We start from the raw sequence: 21,035 nt of genomic DNA, 5'->3' as shown, positions 1-21,035 counted from the left end.
TCAAAACATATCGAGTAAGGTGTCATACAAATTGGAATACTAACCCCTCGCCAATTCTGGCGACGGGGTTAGCATTCCACCCTTCTAGAGGGACACGACATGTATGTAACTGTGAACCCCGGTTAAAGTTAACTCGAGCCTCAGCATCACAAAATGGATGCTACCACCACAGACACAAGTCTGACCTCCTGCTGCTGGGAGTCCTTCCAGCGAGGAGAGCTTGGACAAAGGGTTTCCTGTCAGGGGCGGTGCTAGCACCATCCCAGACAGGGTTTTGTGTATCCTGGGTAGGCCGGGCTGAATAGGAAGGTGACTGCAAGTGGCACCCCAGTGCTCACTACGCATAGGCCGGCTAGAACCAGTTCCAGGGGCACACCAGCCCCTGAGCTGGGGAAAGTCCAGCATGGGAAAAGGGCTGTAGCCAACCCCCTTCTGTGGGACCTCTCTGTAAGCAAACATAAGGCAGGGTATCAGGACATTCCATCTACGCCTGAGCTTTTCAAATAGTCCATGAATCATCCCTTTTAGGGTCCTGTTGAACCTTTCAACAAGCCCATTGCATTGTGGATGATAGGGTGTAGTGAACTTGTAGTTGACACCACATTCCTTCCACATAGCAGTCAGATATCCTGACATGAAGTTTGCACCTCTGTCAGAGACAACCTCCTTAGGGAAGCCCACTCTGGAGAATACTCCAACTAGGGCTCTTGCCACAACAGGTGCTGTAGTGGTCCTAAGGGGAATAGCTTCAGGATACCTGGTAGGATGGTCCACCACCACCAGTATAAACGTGTGCTCTGTTGCTGTCTGGGGTTCCATTGGACCAACAATGTCAATCCCCACTCTTTCAAAAGCTTCCCCCACCACAGGCATTGGTATAAGGGGGGCCTTTGTTGTGCCACCTGACTTACCACTGGCTTGGCAAGTGACACCGGAGCGACAAAACTCCTTGGTATCTTCATTCATATGAGGCCAGTGAAAGTGTGAGACAAGTCTGTCCCAAGTCTTGTTCTGGCCTAAGTGTCCTGCAAGGGGAATCTCATGGGCCAAGGTAAGAAGGAAACCTCTCTGTGACAAGGGGACGACCAGCCTCCTGGTTGCACCAGGTTTGGGGTCTCTTGCTTCAGAGTACAGGAGTCCATCATCCCAGTATACCTTCTGGGTACCTGTGGCGTTCCCTGCAGCCTCAGCAGCAGCCTGCTGTCTAAGAGTTTCAAGAGAAGGGCAGTCTAACTGTGCCTTCCCCAGGTCTTCTCTGGAGGGTCCCCCTGAACCCAGAAACTCAACCTGATCAGGTTCAAGTTCTTTAGGCTCAGTTTCCCTCAGTTCTTTGAGGTCAGCCTCCTCTGAGACTTGATCCTCCACCTGGGGCAAGGGGGAAGGCAATGACTTAACCCTACTGATCTTCTTCTTGGAAGGTGTCTGGTCCATTGTTCCAGGATCCAGCACCTGTTCAGTGGGGCATCTTCTGGCCTGTGACCTAGTCACAGCAAGGACATGTGCTGGCACACCTAACATTTCCATGTGAGTCCTCTGCTCCACTTCTGACCATAGTGATGACTCCAAATCATTGCCCAACAAACATTCAACTGGGAGGTCTGAACTAACAACAACCTTCTTTTGGCCACTTGCCCCTCCCCAGGAGAAAGCCACAATTGCCATACTATGGTGGGTAGTGACATTGCTAGCATTGGTCACTAGGTAGTCTGCCTAGTGACCAATCACTGACTGCTTCATTGAGGTTGAGGAAGAGGATCAGGAGTTGTCAGGGGATGAGGCAGACAAGGGTCAGGTAGAAGTCAATAGACTCACCAGGTCCAACTTAAGCAGGCATGAGAATGGATTTGGGGGACCCCCGGGACCACTCTCAGGCAAGCTTAACATTGGGAGTGGAAGAGTTAGGTCTCTATCCAGAGGCTCTAACAGATCCATTCGAACCAATGGCTCTCAGACCTCTTCTCACAGAGGGATGAAATCCCCCTCAGAGAAGAGAGCATGAAGCTAAGATGAGGGAAGTCAATCTGAGGATTGAAAGGGAAGAACTTGCCCTGGCCAAAGAAAGACTTGCCCTTGCTAGAGAGCAACAATTGTGTGGGCTAGATCCCACTGGTGGCAGCATTTTACCTAGAGAAAAGGACAGGAGTTTAGACACTAGACACCTGAGTAAGATAGTGCCCCCCTTTAAACAAGGGGATGATATCCACAAATGGATAACTGCTTTGGAGAGGGCCTGCACTGTCCAGTGCGTCCCCCAGAGTCTGTGGGCAGCTGTCTTGTGGCTCTCCTTTGAAGGCCAAGGTAGAGATAAGCTCCTCACTACTAGAGCTGAGGATGCTAACAATTACCGAATCCTGAAAAATACACTGATAGATGGGTTTGGCTTAACCACTGAGCAGTACAGGTTGCTGTTCAGGGATACCCAGAAAACTCAGTCTCAGGATTGGTCAGATTTTGTGGATTGTGCCACTAAGGCTTTGAAGGGCTGGTTGCTGGGCAGTAAGGTTACGGATTAGACAGGATTGTACAATCTGATCATGAGGGAACAGATTTTAAACAATTGTCAGAACCAGTTGTTGCATCAGCACCTTGTTGACTCAGATCTGACCTCTCCCCAAGAATTGGGAAAGAAGGCAGACAGATGGGTCAGAACAAGGGATAAGCAGAACCAGGGCCAGAACCAGGGTGGTCAGAAGAAAGCAGACCAGAAGGGTAATACTAAGAATGAGCAAAATGACCAGAAGTCTTCGACAGGCCCCCAACAAACTAAAGAGGGTGGGGGTCAGGCTTCCCAGAAGAAGAAGACTCAAGAAGGCCAGTCTAAAAGGTGGTGCCAATACTGTAAAAGTAAAACTCACTGGTTTAGTGAGTGCACCAAGAAAGGAGGGCAAACTCCTGCCACTGCAGCCCCTAAGGCACCAGCACCCCCTAGTACAGTCAGCAGTGGTAGTGCACCTCCCAAGGGATTAGTTGGGTTAACCTTGGGATCTGAGGGGTATGACAACTTAGTTGGCACACTCACTCAAGATGTCCTTGTCTGTACAGGGGATATGGGTATATCCCCTGATGCAAGTCCCAATACTTTGGGCAAATACAGGCAGACACCTATGGAAAGATGGCTCAGGCCTATAGGGACACTTGTGCCAGTGTCACAATGGTGACACCTAACTTTGTGGACACACTAGGTACAGACTACCTAGTGACCAATGCTAGCAATGTCACTACCCACCATAGTATGGCAATTGTGGCTTTCTCCTGGGGAGGGGCAAGTGGCCAAAAGAAGGTTGTTGTTAGTTCAGACCTCCCAGTTGAATGTTTGTTGGGCAATGATTTGGAGTCATCACTATGGTCAGAAGTGGAGCAGAGGACTCACACGGAAATGTTAGGTGTGCCAGCACATGTCCTTGCTGTGACTAGGTCACAGGCCAGAAGATGCCCCACTGAACAGGTGCTGGATCCTGGAACAATGGACCAGACACCTTCCAAGAAGAAGAGCAGTAGGGTTAAGGCATTGCCTTCCCCCTTGCCCCAGGTGGAGGATCAAGTCTCAGAGGAGGCTGACCTCAAAGAACTGAGGGAAACTGAGCCTAAAGAACTTGAACCTGATCAGGTTGAGTTTCTGGGTTCAGGGGGACCCTCCAGAGAAGACCTGGGGAAGGCACAGTTAGACTGCCCTTCTCTTGAAACCCTCAGACAGCAGGCTGCTGCTGAGGCTGCAGGGAACGCCACAGGTACCCACAAGGTATACTGGGATGATGGACTCCTGTACTCTGAAGCAAGAGACCCCAAACCTGGTGCAACCAGGAGGCTGGTCGTCCCCTTGTCACAGAGAGGTTTCCTTCTTACCTTGGCCCATGAGATTCCCCTTGCAGGACACTTAGGCCAGAACAAGACTTGGGACAGACTTGTCTCACACTTTCACTGGCCTCATATGAATGAAGATACCAAGGAGTTTTGTCTCTCCTGTGTCACTTGCCAAGCCAGTGGTAAGTCAGGTGGCACAACAAAGCCCCCCCTTATACCAATGCCTGTGGCGGGGGTACCCTTTGAAAGAGTGGGGATTGACATTGTTGGTCCAATGGAACCCCAGACAGCAACAGGGCACAAGTTTATACTGGTGGTGGTGGACCATGCCACCAGGTATCCTGAAGCTATTCCCCTTAGGACCACTACAGCACCTGTTGTGGCAAGAGCCCTAGTTGGAGTGTTCTCCAGAGTGGGCTTCCATAAGGAGGTTGTCTCTGACAGAGGTGCAAACTTCATGTCAGGATATCTGACTGCTATGTGGAAGGAATGTGGTGTCAACTACAAGTTCACTACACCCTATCATCCCCAATGCAATGGGCTTGTTGAAAGGTTCAACAGGACCCTAAAAGGGATGATTCATGGACTACCTGAAAGGCTCAGGCGTAGATGGGATGTCCTGATACCCTGCCTTTTGTTTGCTTACAGAGAGGTCCCACAGAAGGGGGTTGGCTACAGCCCTTTTGAACTTCTGTATGGGCACCCTGTAAGAGGACCCCTGTGTTTGGTGAAGGAAGGATGGGAGAGACCTCTCAAAAAGCCTGCAACCAACATAGTGGACTATGTACTTGGGTCTCCGCTCCAGGATGGCTGAGTATATGGAAAAGGCTTCTAAAAACCTTGAGGCAAGCCAAGAACTTTAAAGAGCTTGGCATGACCAAAAGGCTGTCCTGACTGTGTACAAGCCCGGACAGAAGGTGTGGGTGTTGGAGCCGGTGGCCCCAGCAGCACTCAAGGACAAATGGTCTGGGCCCCACACAATCATTGAGCAAAAGGGAGAGGTCACCTACCTGGTGGACCTTGGAACTCCCAGGAGCCCCCTCAGGGTGCTCCATGTGAATAGGCTCAAGGCATATGTCGACAGGAAGGACATGAGCTTGCTCATGGCCACAGATGAGGGACAGGAGGAGGAGAGTGACCCTCTCCCAGACCTGCTCACTCAGAACCCTGATGATGGGTCAGTAGATGGTGTTGTCTTTTGTGGCAGCCTCTCTGAACATCAGCAAAAGGATTGTAAACAAGTTCTTCAATCCTTTAGACATATGTTCTCTCTGACACCCAGTCAAACCAATTGGTGTACCCATGAGGTTGACACTGGTGACAGTCGGCCAGTCAAGAGTCAAATCTACAGGCAGCCTGATCATGTCAGAGACTGCATCAAGACAGAGGTGCAGAAAATGTTGGAGCTGGGAGTCATTGAGCCCTCAGATAGCCCTTGGGCTAGTCCAGTAGTTCTAGAGCCAAAGCCTCACACCCAGGGTGGTAAGAAAGAGATGAGGTTTTGCGTAGACTACAGAGGCCTCAATGCAGTCACTAAGACTGATGCCCACCCAATACCAAGGGCAGATGAACTTATAGATAGATTGGCTTCTGCCAACTACTTAAGTACATTTGACCTGACAGCTGGGTATTGGCAAATCAGGTTAGCTGAGGATGCCAAGCCCAAGACAGCATTTTCTACTCCTGGTGGGCATTATCAGTTTGTTGTAATGCCCTTTGGTTTGAAAAATGCACCTGCCACCTTCCAAAGGCTGGTGAATCAAGTTCTCACTGGGCTGGATGACTTCTGTGCGGCATATCTTGATGATATAGCTGTCTTTAGTTCTACCTGGGAGAATCATCTGGTCCACCTGAGGAAAGTGTTAGAGGCACTGCAAGCAGCAGGCCTCACTATCAAGGCCACAAAGTGCCAGATAGGGCAGACACAGGTTGTATACCTGGGCCACCTTGTAGGTGGAGGCCAGGTTCAGCCACTGGAGAGCAAGATACAATCCATCAAGGATTGGGCTCCTCCAACCATCCAGACTCAGGTTCGAGCTTTCTTGGGCCTGACTGGTTATTACAGGAAATTTGTCAGGAATTATGGATCAATTGTGACTCCACTTAATGACCTGACAAGCAAAAAGATGCCAAAGAAAGTTCAGTGGACAGCAGGCTGTCAAAAGGCATTCGATGACCTAAAGCAGGCCATGTGCACAGCCCCTATCCTAAAGAGTCCAGACTACTCCAAACCATTCATTGTCCAAGCAGATGCTTCTGAGTTGGGTGTGGGAGCTGTTCTATCTCAGCTGAATTTTGATGGTCATGACAAGCCCATTGCTTTTATTAGCAGAAGGCTGACCCCCAGAGAGAAAAATTGGTCAGCTATCGAGAGGGAGGCCTTTGCTGTGGTTTGGGCCCTGAAGAAACTGAGGCCATACTTGTTTGGCACTCATTTCAAGATTCAGACCGACCATAAGCCCCTCTTGTGGCTAAATCAGATGAAGGGTGAAAACCTCAAACTGCTTAGGTGGTCCATTTCCCTACAGGGGATGGATTTTACAGTGGAGCATAGACCTGGCACTGATCATGGCAATGCAGATGGGCTCTCCAGGTATTTCCACTTAGAACAAGAAGACTCACCTGGTCAAGGTTAGTTTATTGTCCCAAAGTTTGGGGGGGGGGGGGGGTCATGTAGGAGAGTAGGGTCTGCAATCCTATGATCACCCCAGATTTTTGCTTTTTGCTTCACTGGTTTACGACTTCTCTGGCTGTAGGCCTGCTAATCAGACCCACAGCCTTGCTGTTCTCTCACTAAATTGACACGTGTACCTTAGGTGCATTTACCAATTGGTACTGGGCCACCTTATCAGACCCTGTAACTCAGGGCATAGGTGTACCCAGGGTCTACCAGGGGCTGCAGCATGTATTATGCCACCCCTGGCTGGCCATCTAAATCTGACACAACTGGCTGCACGACAGCTGGGGCAAGGAGGTGTAATCACCCCTTGCTGTAGATATAGTATACCTATATCTAACCCTAAAATGGACACTCGTACTCCTATCAGTCACTCCTATGGCAGGCCTTGACAATCCTGAAGGCAGAGTGCTTGGAATCGTGTGAGATGGTGCTCTGGCATGAGCTGAGCCTGTTTGCAGCTTGCGGAACCAAGTCCTAATAGCTGTTCCATGATAACGCATACCATATACTCTTAAGTGCATTATAATCCTCGCGGTTATATGCCAACTCTGGTATCGCGTTATCACAATATGTCGAGTAAGGTGTCATACGAATTGGAATACTAACCCCTTGCCAATTCTGGCGACGGGGTTAGCATTCCACCCTTCTAGAGGGACACGACATGTATGCAACTGTGAACCCCGGTTAAAGTTAACTCGAGCCTCAGCATCACAAAATGGATGCTGCCACCACAGACACAAGTCTGACCTCCTGCTGCTGGGAGTCCTTCCAGCGAGGAGAGCTTGGACAAAGGGTTTCCTGGCAGGGGCGGTGCTAGCACCAACCCAGACAGGGTTTTGAGTATCCTGGGTAGGCAGGGCTGAATAGGAAGGTGACTGCAAGTGGCACCCCGGTGCTCACTACGCATAGGCCGGCTAGAACCAGTTCCAGGGGCACACCAGCCCCATAGCTGGGGAAAGTCCGGCATGGGAGAGGGGTGCAACCACCCCCCTTCCTGGTCCCACCCATGGGCAGGACCTAGTCCCGTACCTGCCCCTTTCTTTAGTATAATGGTAGGAGCGGGGACCCTTCCAAATTAGATAATTCCGAATCTTGATGACTTTCCACGAAAGAACTCTTGAACCTTTCAGAAGACTCTCCCTTGTGGCTAAGGAGTAGCCACCCAGCACAGCAGGCACCATCCAAGCGCATTGCAGTTTGCTGTAAGTCTCTCCTCCGGATCAAGACTGCCCAGCTCGACGAGACCCGGCTTCCCTGGCAACTCTGACCTCTACCTACATCGTCAGCTCAGCTGAGATTCGTGGGTGTGACGAGACCTCGAGGGACCAGCCATCTTCAAGACTGCACGACGCTTGCCCAGCACGACCGCCGAGGGATCCTCGAGTGAGTGCTTTGGGGTTTGAGAAGCCCTAACCCTGAGCAGCTCCAGCACCGAAGTCCAGCCCCCCAGCATCCACCATATCTGCGTGAGGCCCTTCTGCTCTTTGCTGCTCACCGCGTTGTCCGGCTACTTGCCTGCTGGCTTGTGGCCCTCCTGACGACGCACCACGACGACAACAACACCGCTGGTCTGGCTGCTCCAGACTGGCCCTTGCTCCCCTCCAACAGAGGAGCACCCCGGACCCTCCTGGTCCACTCCAGACGCCCTTTTAAGTCCACCGCGTCGGCTTGCATTTGCCAAGACTTGTTGCCCCAATCCTGGGTCCAGCGACGTCGACAGCAGATACCTTCGTGGGACAGCTCGAACCTCCATCCTGGTCGCCGACAATGCGTCCTGGTCCGAGAGACTGCAGAGCCCAGCGTCGCCCACTCACCTGGTCGAGGTGACTTCGTCCGGTGCCATCCTGGTGCCCATCTAATCACTGGCTAGTGATTCAGAACTTGGTCCCCTCTGCTTACAGGTATCCATCTTCACCGATCCAGGCTTGGGTCGCATCGAACTTCATCACTGGTCGCCTGCCAGCAACTTCTTCTTTCAGGCTCCATAGACTGCAACGAGGATTCCCGACGTCTTTTCAGACCTATGCAGCCGCAGCCCCTGGGCTAGGTAATCTCAGCATTTCGGTGCTCCAGCATAGCTTAACTATCCAAGGGTCCAGATCCTTTTTCGTTTCAGCTCTACCTAGTCGGATTCGTCCGATAACACTAACTTTACGAAATCTAGCATCCATAGACTTTGTCCCGCATCCCGCGTGAGAGTGCACACTCTGCACCCGATCTCCCTAGGCCTCCTGCTAGTAATCTGAAGGTTCAGTAGTCCAGTCCTAGCGATCCTAAAGCCTATTAGAGTAGTACTCACCTGCTATTAATTTCGCATTCCACTTTTAGAGTATATGGTTTTTCGTGCCCCTCGGGCATTTGTGTAAATTGTGCGACTTTCAGTATTTTCATAAGAGCTTTGTATTGTGCTTAGTACCCTGTCCTCATAAAGAGTCCAGGGCTGTTGTGTTCTAAATAAATATACTTTTATTTTCATAACAACTTGTGTGGTGTCCTTTCACTTGGTGTTCAAGGGGTATATGTGATGGTATAACAGCTGGCTTAACACGCCCTCTAGAGTCTAGCCTAAAGACTGCTCTTGTCCATGCTACTAGGATAGCTGGTCTACGGTTGACTTACAACCAATCATCAATAAGGGTTGTTTGGACTGATACATAGTGATCACTAGAATAGTAAGCACTGCATATCAGGCCAACTTCTCACAAAGAGAATCTGAAAAGAATCTGAAGAAAAAATCCTGAAGAAATTCCTTGAAGAGAAGAAGTTGAGCAGAGCTCAAAGGAGACTCCTTAAGCACAACGTGGGGTAGAAAATCTAAGGCTCTGAGGTTCCTTCAGGAGGGTTCTAAGGGGTGAGGCACTTCTGATTGGCTGATGCCCAAGTTTGGTCTCTTTTACAAAAAGAGGGTGATATGCTACAAAAGGGAACGAGGCCTAGGCCTTTTTCCTTTCTCTTTTGTACCTACAGCTATGGTATTTTTGTTACAGAGACTCCCATTCCGACGACGGGGAATGATACAAAAGCATGGGAATCTACACACACTAAAGCTGATGGGAAGAATGGTTGTCAATAATCTAAACCACTAATTCCATTGCATTGTTTTTTGCCCTCTGTGCCACTCTAAACAGAGCCCCACCCCCTCCCCCGCCCCCCTTATTGTAAATCAGTATAGACTTGGCTCTCTCTTAAAAACTGCCAGGTGAAGAAGGTAACACAAGCAACCCAACACTATTTCAGCCCTCTTAGGCCTCGCCAACAAGGAAGGAAAATGCTAGTTACCCAATATGCATCGGTTGTTGGCATGTAGAGCTGTAGATTCACATGCCTTGCATAAGTCTGCCAAGTAGTGTTGGGTCAGTATGTTTGCACTTTGCTTTTCTTCGAAGAAGTCTTTTCCAGTCACGAGGTAGGTGACTCCTCCTTTCGGTGATAGTGCGCATGGTCATCAACTCCATTGTTAGATTGTTTTGCCGCAGAGGGTGAGAATGGAGTTAGTAAGAGTAGAATAGAAATGTCCATGTATCTAAGCAAGATATTACTGCAACAGGTATAGGTACCTTGGGAGGCGGGTGGGCGCTTGTGAATCTATAGCTCTACATGCCAAGAACAGATGCATACTGGGTAAGTAGCATTTTCGGTTCAAAGCATGTGAGCTGTAGAACACATACTTTGCATAGACTATGTAGCCGTAATCTCCCAAAGCGGTGGCTAACCTGTAGCTGTTGCAGTCATTTAAAAGAGTGTACATAGAACTGTTTGGCCTACATCAGCTTGTTGTCTTGCTAACACATCCACACAATAGTGTTTTGTGAATGTGTGAGGTGTAGACCATGTAGCTGCTTTATAGATGTCAGCTATGGGAATGTTTCCTAAGAAAGCTGTAGAAGCCCCAATGTTGCGAGTGGAATGCGCTCTGGGGGGAATTGTTAAATTCCTCTTTGCTTTCGCATAGCATGTCTGAATAAATTTGACTATCCACCAAGCAATATAGGATTTAGAAATGGGCTTGCCTTTGCGAGGTGGAGCAAAAGCAACAAAGAGTTGTTTCGGTTTACGAAACGGTTTTGTCCTTTCTATGTAATAAAGTAGTGCTTGTTTAACATCTAAGGTGTGTAGAGCACGTTCTGCTACGGTATCTGGTTGATAAGAGCACCAGCAACGCAACAGATTGGTTGATGTGGAAGACAGAAATGACTTTGGGTAGAAATGTAGGGTTAGTACGAAGAACCACTTTGTTTTGGTGTACTTGTAAAAATGGTTCTTCTATGGTTAATGCCTGAAGCTCACCCACTCTCCTCAGTGATGTGATAGCAATGAGGAAATCAAACTTCCAAGTGAGAAATTGCAGTTCACATCTATGCAATAGCTCAAATGGTGGACCTATTAAGACTGGTATGAACAATATTAAGATTCCACACTGGGGCAGCTGGAAGTCTTGGTGGAGTAACTCATTTGAGTCCTTCCATAAAGGTCTTAACAGGCACTCTGAAAAGAGACAGATGTTGTCTATTCTGAAGGTATGTGGCTATTGCAGCGAGATGTAAGCGTATAGATGTGTATGCTAAATTTGACTGTTGTAAATGCAGTAAATAGCAAATGATATTTTGAACTGAAGCATTAAGCGGGTTCATATGGTTATTACAAGAAATAGCAAACAGCTTCCATTTTGCTGCATAGCAAGCTCTTGTAGTGTGTCGTCTAGCTTCTTTAATAATATTCATACAGTCTAGTGGAAGATTGGGATAGCCAAACTATGACTTCAGGTGCCAAATCGCTAGGTTGAGATGTCTGGGATCTGGGTGTTTTATCTCTCGACGGCTCTGCGAGAGGAGATTGGATGCGAGATATAGTTTTTGATGAGGAACTACTGAGAGCTCCAACAGGGTGGTGCACCAAGGTTGACGGGACATGTGGGAACTACTAGGATTAGTGGGAGGGATATTTTCCTGAGCTTCCGAACCAGTAGTGGAATGAGTGGGCAGAAAAGCGTAGGCAAATATCCCTGACCAGTCCTGCTATAGTGCATTGCCTTTGGACAAAGGGTGTGGATATCTGGAGGCAAATCTTTGGCATTTTGCATTTTGGTGTGTGCCAAACAGATCTATTTCTGTGAAGCCCCATATCTGAAAGAACGGGAGAAGAACCTGAGGGTGTTGTTCCCACTCGTGAATCTGTTGTCTCTGTCTGCTGAGCAGTTCCCCGATCTGATTGTCTACTCCTGGAAGGTGTTCTGCTAGTTGCAAATGCTACTTACCAGTATGCATCTGTTCTTGGCATGTAGGGCTGCTGACATTCATATCTGTGCATAGATCGCCGCCTAGTGTTGGGTCCGGATGATTGCACATTGTTGTCCTGGAAGAGTCTTCGAAGTATTACGAGATAGGTGGCTCCTCCCCTGGACTACAGTGCGCATGGGCATCGCCTCCATCCCCAGATTGTTTTTAGCCATTGGCAGAGATGGAGTGAAGTATGTGAGTGATGACCATGCTATGAGCATATAAATATATGAATACTGCAGCTGCTACAGGCGCCGGGGAGGAGGGTGGGCGATATGAATGTCAGCAGCCCTACATGCCAAGAACAGATGCATACTGGTAAGTAGCATTTGCAGTTCGAGGCATGTGGGCTGCTGAATTCATATCTGTGCATAGAATATATAGCAGTCCCTCCATTAGCGGCGGCCGCCCGTGCCAGCTGCAGCAGTCTGAAAAAGTGTTTTGAGAACAGCCTGACCAACAGCAGCCTGCTGTTTGGAGTGCACGTCTACACAGTAATGTTTAGTGAAAGTATGTGTGGTAGACCATGTGGCTGCCCTACAAATATCTTCTAAGGGAATGTTACCTAGGAAAGCCATAGAGGCCCCCAACTTCCTGGTGGAGTGGGCTCTTGGTGGGATAGTGAGAGTGCGTTTAGCTTTAGCGTAACAGATTTGAATGCATTTCACGATCCACCTAGCGATCCCAGCTTTGGAGATAGCGTTTCCCTTGTGGTGTGTGGCAAAAGCAACGAAAAGCTGCTTGGTTTTGCGAAAATCTTTTGTCCTGTCCACGTAATACATCAAGGCTCTTTTAACGTCAAGGGTGTGGAGCATTCGCTCCGCCAGCGTTTCTGGGTTTTGGAAAAACACCGGCAACTCAATTGTCTGGTTCATATGGAATTGAGATACAACCTTGGGTAAGAATTTAGGGTTAGTGCGGAGCACCACCCTGTTAGCATGTACTTGGAAGAAAGGTTCTTGGATGGTGAGCGCCTGCAACTCGCTAACCCTCCGTAGCGATGTAATTGCTACTAAGGAAGCAACCTTCCAAGTCAGAAACTGAAGCTCACAAGAGTGCAGTGGCTCGAAGGGAGGACCCATCAGTCTTGTAAGAACCACATTGAGGTTCCATTCTGGAGCTGGTGGGGTCCTTGGCGGAATGACTCTCTTCAGTCCTTCCAGAAAAGCCTTGATAGCAGGGACCTTAAAAAGTGACAGGTGTTGCCTATTCTGGAGGTATGCTGCCATAGCAGACAGATGTATGCGGATGGAAGAGTACGCCAAATTGCATTGATACAGGTGGAACAGGTAACAAATGATGTTTTGAATGGAAGCATCTAGCGGGTCAATATCGTGGTTAACACAGTAAATGACAAACCTCTTCCATTTAGCCGCATAACAAGCTCTAGTAGTGGGCTTTCTTGCCTCCCGAATGATGTTCATGCAATCGGGAGGAAGATTGAGGTAGCCAAACTCTAGGACTTCAGGAGCCAGATCGCCAGGTTGAGCTGTTGCGGATCTGGGTGCTGAATGTCGCCATGGCTCTGCGTCAGAAGGCTGGGAGTGAGATGAAGCCTTTGATGCGGTACCACGGAGAGTTCCAGAAACGTGGTGTACCACGGTTGGCGAGCCCACGTTGGAGCAACCAGGATGAGAGTCATCGAGTGCTGACTGAGCTTGCGTGCCACCAGCGGTATCAGAGGTGCTGGGGGAAAAGCGTACGCAAATCTGCCTGACCAGTTCATCCACATCGCATTGCCCTGTGATTGCGGGTGTGGGAACCTGGCGGCGAAGCTTTGGCATTTTGCGTTCTCCTTTGTGGCGAACAGGTCTATCTCTGGATGACCCCACCTTTGGAAGTACGGTTGGAGTACTGATGGATGTATCTCCCACTCGTGCATTTGGTGGCTGTGCCTGCTGAGCAGGTCCGCCATCTGGTTGTCCTTGCCCGGGAGATGCTCTGCCATGAGGAAGATGTTCCTCTGAATGGCCCACTTCCACATGCTCTGAGCCAGATGAGACAGCTGCGGAGAGTGTGTGCCTCCCTGCTTCTGAATGTAGTACATGGCTGTCATGTTGTCCGTCCGGATCAACACGACTTTGTTGCACAGATGTACTTTGAACGCCTTCAGGGCCATGAAGATTGCCATCAGTTCCAGCACATTGATGTGCATCTTCCTTTAATGTAGTGTCTATAGTCCCTGCACCGTGTAGTGGAGTACATGCGCTCCCCATCCCTGGAGAGAAGCGTCCGCCGTTAGGATAATCTGTGGCACGGGCTCTTGGAACGGTCGGCCCTTGCAAAGGTTTTGTGGATTCCACCAATGCAGAGAGTTGTATGCCCGACCGCTCACCAACACTAGGTCTGTCAGTTGCCCATGAGCCCGAGTCCACTGACGTGCTAGGCACTCCTGAAGCGGACGCATATGTAGTCTCGCGTGCGGGACGATGGAGATGCAGGAGGCCATCATGCCTATCAACTGCATGAACACCTTCGCTGGAAGCGAGTGCTGAGGTCTGAATCGTTGGATCAGCGTTTGGATACTGGCGATTCTCACTGAATTTGGCTGCGCAGTGGCTGCCAGAGTGTTTATTGTCGCGCCCAGATACTGTCGTACATGGGCGGGCTGGAGATGGGATTTCGGGTAGTTCAGAGAGAATCCCAGATCGTGCAGGAGATGAATGGTGCGGGACACGTGGTCGGCGCACTGCTGCTCTGTTTTCGCCTGAATAAGCCAGTCGTCCAGGTAAGGGTAGACGTGGACGTTATGGCGCCGTAGATGCGCCGCCACAGTCGCCAGGCACTTCGTAAAGACCCTTGGCGCTGTGGTGACCCCGAACGGCAGAACCCTGAACTGGTAGTGCTGGTCTTGAATTGTGAATCTGAGATACTTCCTGTGGGAAGGATGCAAGGGGATATGAAAGTATGCATCTTTTAGATCCAACGTAGCCAGGAAGTCCCCCTGTTGAAGCAGAGGGAGTACCTGCTGCAACGTGAGCATATGGAAATGCTCCGAGAGAATGTACCAGTTGAGGGGCCTGAGGTCCAGGATGGGCCGTAGGGATCCGTCCTTCTTGGGGATTAGAAAGTACAGAGAGTAAACCCCTGTTCCCCTTTCTTGTAGTGGGACGAGCTCTATTGCTCCTTTTTGCAGCATGACCTGAACTTCCTGCTGCAACAAGTGCAAGTGCTCGCCGGACATAGGACGGCTTCTTGGAGGTATGTTTGGTGGAGTGGAAGTAAGTTCCAGACAGTAACCGTACTGGACAAGAGATTTGACCCACCTGTCCGTGGTGATGGATCTCCACACGGGCAGGAACTGCTGGAGTCTCCCCCCGACCGGTGTTGTGTGGTCGGGGGGCAGTGACAAGACGTCACTGCTTGTTGGCGGCGGTGGACCTGGAGCTGTTGTTTCCACGTCCCCTGCCCTTGACATTGTTGCCTCTGTAGCCACCTCTACCCTTGTTGGTGTATGAGGATTGGGTATTGCTCTTGTAGTACTGGGTGGATTGCGATGCCCGACCCCTTGAGGTGCCTCTGGTATTGGAGCGGCGAAAGGAACCACCCCGAAACTGCTGAGACTGGAGGGCCCCCATAGACTTAGCAGTGTCTGTATCTTTTTTCATCTTTTCAAGCGTCGCATCAACCTCGGGTCCAAACAAATGGTCAGGATTAACCGTTTGGTTCAGGATGGTTGTTTGTATATCAGGTTTAAACCCTGAGATCCTAAGCCATGCATGTCGTCTGAGCAACACACTGGTGTTGATTGCCCTGGAGGCTGTATCAGCCACATCTAGCGCACATTTGATGGAAGCGTTTGTAATGAGCTTTCCCTCTTGAATTAACATTTCCCCTGCCTCCTTGTATTGGTCAGGCAAGTGCTGGAGCAGTGCTTCTAGGGTGTCGTAATGAGCCCTATCGTAGCGTGCAAGTAGGGCCTGCGTGTTTGAGATGCGCCAAATGTTAGCTGCTTGTGCAGCAATCCGTTTCCCTGAGGCCTCAAATATTTTCGACTCTTTGTCTGGGGGAGGAGCGTCACCAGTTGTCTGGGAGTTCGCCGTCTTGCGAGCGTTGGATACTACCAAAGAGTCCAGTGGCAAGTGTCCCTTGATATATGTTGGATCCGAGGGCGCTGCCTTATATTTCTTATCAATGCGTGGATTGATGACACGTGCCCGAGTGGGCTTCTTGAAGACCTCCTGCGCGTGCTTGAGCACTCCTTTGAGCATTGGCAGAGTCTTGATTGACTTTTCAGCCACTGAGAAAGTGTCAAATAAAAAGTCCCCATCCACAGGATCGGAGTGCAGCTCGACATCATGGTTAGCTGCAGCTCTCTCGATCAAAGCGTTGAAGGCTGCAGAGTCCTCGGTCGGCGAAGTTTTCGCCGCAAAGAGCTGCGGTTCTTGACCCGACTGCGGGTCCTCGGGGTCGCCTCCGGCAGTCCAAGGTTCATGTTCCTCCTCCGGATCCGAGTACGCTGGATAGTTGTACTCGACCTCCTCCTCGTCACCATCACCCGCGGTAGAAGGAGTTGGTGAACGCGGCAGGTCTCTTGGAGACGCCGGCTCCATAGGTGCTGAAGTACCCGCAGAGTCCTTCTTGTTTTTGAGAGGAATGCGAAAATGTTCCAACACCGGCTCCGTGGTGATTTTCCTTTTGAGGAGGGACAGTTTCCCGGTATTGGCGTCGATGATGACCTCACGATGCTCTTCCTCCGCAAGCGGCTGGAGCCGAGGTTTAGACACCACTGGAGACACTTTGGGCGTCAACACCTCCTTCGAGGGCACGCCTGCCCCATGCTTCGAAGCGAAAGCCTTCGGCGTCGACTTCGGCGGCAGGGTGAAGCGGATAGGCGTTTGCGCCTTTGACGGCTTCAGTGCGGGCTTCGACACCCCCTCTTCCTGTTCGGGAAGCACAGCGACCTTCCGAATCCGTTGCAGGGTCTCCTCGACCTTCTTCGATAGGGCTGGAGAGGGATTGACCGTCTCGAGCGATTTCCCCGTCTTGGGAGTGGTTTCGGCGAGAGGCCCCGTCTTTGGAGCCGACGCTGCACCGTCCTTGGCCCCGACGGCCGGAGCCGGCGAAGCCAGAGCCTTGGGATCGCCTTGACCCTTCTTCGAAGGCTTCTTCGGGTCATCGACCACGAGCATCTTCGGCGCCGACGCAGCCGCGTCGGTCGACTTCGCCTTCGGCATCGACCCCGAGGCCCTCTGGTCGGCCATCTTGGCGTGACTCTCCACGTCGGCCATTTTGGATTTCTTAGGCTTTGACGCCTCCAGAGCCTTCTGTACAGTTTTCACTTTCGGTTTTGAAACCGGAGTTGCAGATCCCGAAGGCTTCACTTTCGTTTTTGGAAACGTGAGTGGTACCTCCAAAATGTCCGTGGCCGGGCCCGGAGGCGGGGCTGCTGGACTAAAAACGAGGTCTTGGGTAAGGCCCGAAGGCGATCCCTCGACCTGGGCCGCAGGAAGGGGGTCGACCCCTGAGTCAGTCCGGGGATGCTCTTCCTCCGAGCTATCCCCCACGGTGGCAATGGCCCCATCGTCGTCCCCTACCTCGTCGCCGGCTTCGTCAAACTCCTCGTCTCCTGCGTCGTAGGCATCCCCCTCGGACGCAGGACTAGAGTCCGAAACCTGTTGGACATCGTCGTCTCCAACGTCTTCTTCAAAGATGTCGTCCGGCGGGGGCGCAGACATCTGGGCCTGGAGTCTCGCAGCGCGACGAATCTTGAGGGTCTTTTTGCACCGGAACGTGGAGCAGGCCATACACCTGGCCTCGTCATGGTCCGGCGACAGACAAGTGTTGCACACAGGGTGCACGTCGAGGTGCGAGTATTTCGAGTTGCACACCGGGCACCGTTTAAACGGAGTCCGTTCCATGTCTGGAGCGTCGTGTAGGCCCGTCCGCGCCGACAGCACGCGGAAGGGCAGCAAGAGTTCGGAGCTGAAGAAACAGTAAGACCCGAACAAAAACGATACCGACGCCAAGCCTAAAGACCTTTTGGTCTCGAGTTAAGAGAGTTAACAACTATTGGTTCCGACAGAGGGAACCGACACACATCCGAACCCAATGGCGGAAAAAAACAATCTGGGGATGGAGGCGATGCCCATGCGCACTGTAGTCCAGGGGAGGAGCCACCTATCTCGTGATACTTCGAAGACTCTTCCAGGACAACAATGTGCAATCATCCGGACCCAACACTAGGCGGCGATCTAGGCACAGATATGAATTCAGCAGCCCACATGCCTCGAACAGATAGATTTTGTGATGTATGGCTCACCTCTAGATGGCCTGTGCAAGTTGTGGCAACTGGAGTGTGTGTCCCTCCCTGTTTTTGTATGTAATACATGGCTGTCATGTCTGTGCGTTAGCAGGACTGCTTTGCCTGCAAGGTAAGCTTGAAAGGCCTTAAGCGCTAGAAATACTGCTAGCAGCTCTAGCTTATTTATGTGAAGCTGCTGCTGCTGCTGATTTCACAGGCCCTGAATTGTGAGAGTTTGGAGATGAGCTCTCCAACCAGTGAGCGATGTGTCTGCTGTTAGCACTGACAGTGAAACTCGGTCGATGAAGGGCCGCCCTTTGGAAAGGTTTTGTGGATTCCACCACTGCAGAGAGCGATGAGTGCAGCTGTCCACAAACACTAGATCTGATAAGTGACCCAGAGACTGATTCCTCTGACGTTCTAAGCATTCCTGAATGGGACACATTTGAAGTCTTGCTTAGGGAACTATTAAATTGCAAGACGCCATCATTCCCAGTAACTGCATGAATACTTGAGCTGGCAGTGAGTGGTGGGGCTGGAACTGGGATATTAGAGCCTGAATGTTGCAGATTGTGGCTTGATTGGTATAGGCTAGAGCTTTTGTGTATAGAGAGTAGCTCCTAAGTAAGTTTGCGTGTTGGAGGGTTTGAGATGGGACTTGGACAGATTTACTGTGAATCTGAGATCGTGTAGCAGCTGTACTGTTTTGTGAGTGTGTTGTAGACACTTGATTGTGAACTGGCTTTGATGACAGTTGTCTAAGTATGGGAAGACGTGAATATGTTGTCTTTGCTGATGAGCTGCGACTACTGCGAGGCATTTGGTTAATACTCTGGGTGCAGTTGGGATTCAGAGTGGGAGCACTTTGAGCTAGTCATTTTTCCCGCTATTACAAACCTGAGATATTTGCTATGAGTGGGATGCATTGGATTAGAATATGGAAGTACGCATCATTTAAGTCTAAAATAGACAGACAGTCACTTTGCTAAAGGAGTGGGAACAGTTGTTGGAGTGTTACCATGTGAAAATGGTCTGACTGGATATACAGATTTAGGTCTCCTAGGTCTAGTATAGGCCTGAGAGAGCCGTCCGTTTTGGGTATGAGAAAGTATAGGGAGTATACGCCGGTCCCCTGATACTGTAATGGACTGGCTCCATAGCTCCTTTCTGCAATAGAGAACTTCTTGTCTGAAAAGATTCAAATGCTTGTGTGACATTTTGTGTGATCTTGGAGGTATGCTTGGGGAATTGTTGGTAAGTTCCTGGCAATAACCAGATTGGATAATTTGGAGAACCCATCTGTCTGAAGTTATTATATTCCAGACAGGTAGAAATTGAGAAAGACATCCCCCAACAGGTGTGGAATGATTGAGGGGTAGAGGAAGGAAGTAATTGTTTTTTGTTTGCAGGGGAAGTACGTGTTGAGTTACCTCTACCTCTTCTCTTACGGTTATTGCATCAAAATCCTCCTCTAAAGTAACCTCTGGATGAGGGTGACTGAATGCTGCCTTTGTAAGAGGCAGAGGGAATCTGGGAGGATATATTTTTTGATCCCCCTCTGTAAAAGGACCGGCGAAAGGAGCCCCGATTGGAAGGGAGCTGCAAAGCCCCCATGGATTTTGCAACCTCTGTGTCCTTCATCCTTTTGTCTGAATTAGTATCTACTACAGGACCGAAAAGGTGTTCCTTATCGAAGGGTAGATTTAGAATGGAGGCTTGAATTTCGGGTTTAAACCCTGAAATTCTGAGCCAGACATGTCTGCGCAGAAGAACGCTGGTGTTAACTGCGCGAGCTGCGGTATCATCAGCATCTAAAATACATCTAATGGATGTATTTGAAATCCGCTTTCCTTCTTGGATTAAGTCATTGGCTTTATTTTTATGTTCGTCTGGTAAGAATTGGATCAATTTTTCGCCAGTGATTGGCTGCTTATGCAGCAATTCTATTACCAGAGGCATCTATAAGTTTGGATTCCTTATCAAGAGGTGGGGCATCTCCTGTGGTTTGAGAGTTTGCTCTTTTGCAAACGTTCAAGAACACTAGGGAGTCTATGGGAAGTTGACTCTTGATGTAGATTTGGTCTGTAGGTGCCAGCTTACACTTGTCAACTCTTGTGTGTGCCAATTCTGGCACACACAAGGTCTTTGAAAAATTAATCTGCAATTTTGAGGATACCTTTGAGCATGGGCATTGTATGTGTTACTCTTTGAGAGGAACTTGAAGTTTCAATGAGAAAATCCTCTTCAAGGGGCTCTTTGTGAAGTAGAACCCCATGATATTCCGCAGCCCTATTGAGTAGTTCTATGTACCCTATATTGTCGTCAGGTGGAGAGGGTTTAGAAAGGTATAGAACCAGGTCATTATCTGTGTTTGGATCTGTATTGTAGTCTTCCCATGGATCAGGAGTAATGTCCTCTGGTACATCCCCATCCTCTTGGTGATCAAGTGACTGGTGAATTTCTAAGTGTAATCAATACATGTGGTTTAGGTGGGGAAGGAGGTGTAATAGGAGGAGGCGAAGGATTAGTATCAACATTTTTCCTTTTAAGTGGAATGCGGTAATCTTCCTGTTTCTCTGGTTTCCTTTTAACTGGCAATTTTACATGAATATGTCCAGTTTTGGGATTATTCACCAGTTCTTTCTGTTGCAGGTCTGTGTTGGAAGGCAGAACGTCGAAACGAGGCTCCTTAGATGGAATAGGAGTAGTTTCGTCTTTTGACGCCGGAATTTTCAGTGTCAAAGGTTTCGGCTCAGAGTTTCGGACCCGAAGATTTAGGTTTGGATGCCAAAGGATGGTCACTAAGACATGCTTGGATTTGTGTGCCTTAGGTTTCGGCTCGGTCCAACTCTATGCCGAGCTGGAAGGCTTTGGTGTATGTTTCAGTGCCAGGCTCGAAGGCGGGGCGTTCAAAACAGTTTCTCAGCGCTGACCTTGGCCCGAAGGCAGAGGAAGGACTGAAGCATTTTTGTTCCGCATATCTTGGGGCAGGGGAATATCAGTACTCACTGTACATTGACTCAGTGGAACTTCC

General features: G+C 49.9%; 1 protein-coding gene across 1 annotated transcript in view; it reads right to left on the bottom strand.

Moving 5' to 3' along the window:
• TNKS (tankyrase) overlaps positions 1 to 21,035 on the bottom strand; it is a 700,580-nt gene that overhangs the window by 63,849 nt on the left and 615,696 nt on the right. The gene's annotated exons all lie outside the window — the stretch shown is intronic.

The sequence above is a fragment of the Lissotriton vulgaris genome, chromosome 3_1, assembly GCF_964263255.1.
Source record: "Lissotriton vulgaris chromosome 3_1, aLisVul1.2, whole genome shotgun sequence".
Taxonomy (NCBI): Eukaryota; Metazoa; Chordata; class Amphibia; order Caudata; family Salamandridae; genus Lissotriton; species Lissotriton vulgaris.
Note: the sequence above shows the minus strand (reverse complement) of the source record. Positions and strands in the feature narration are given on the sequence as shown.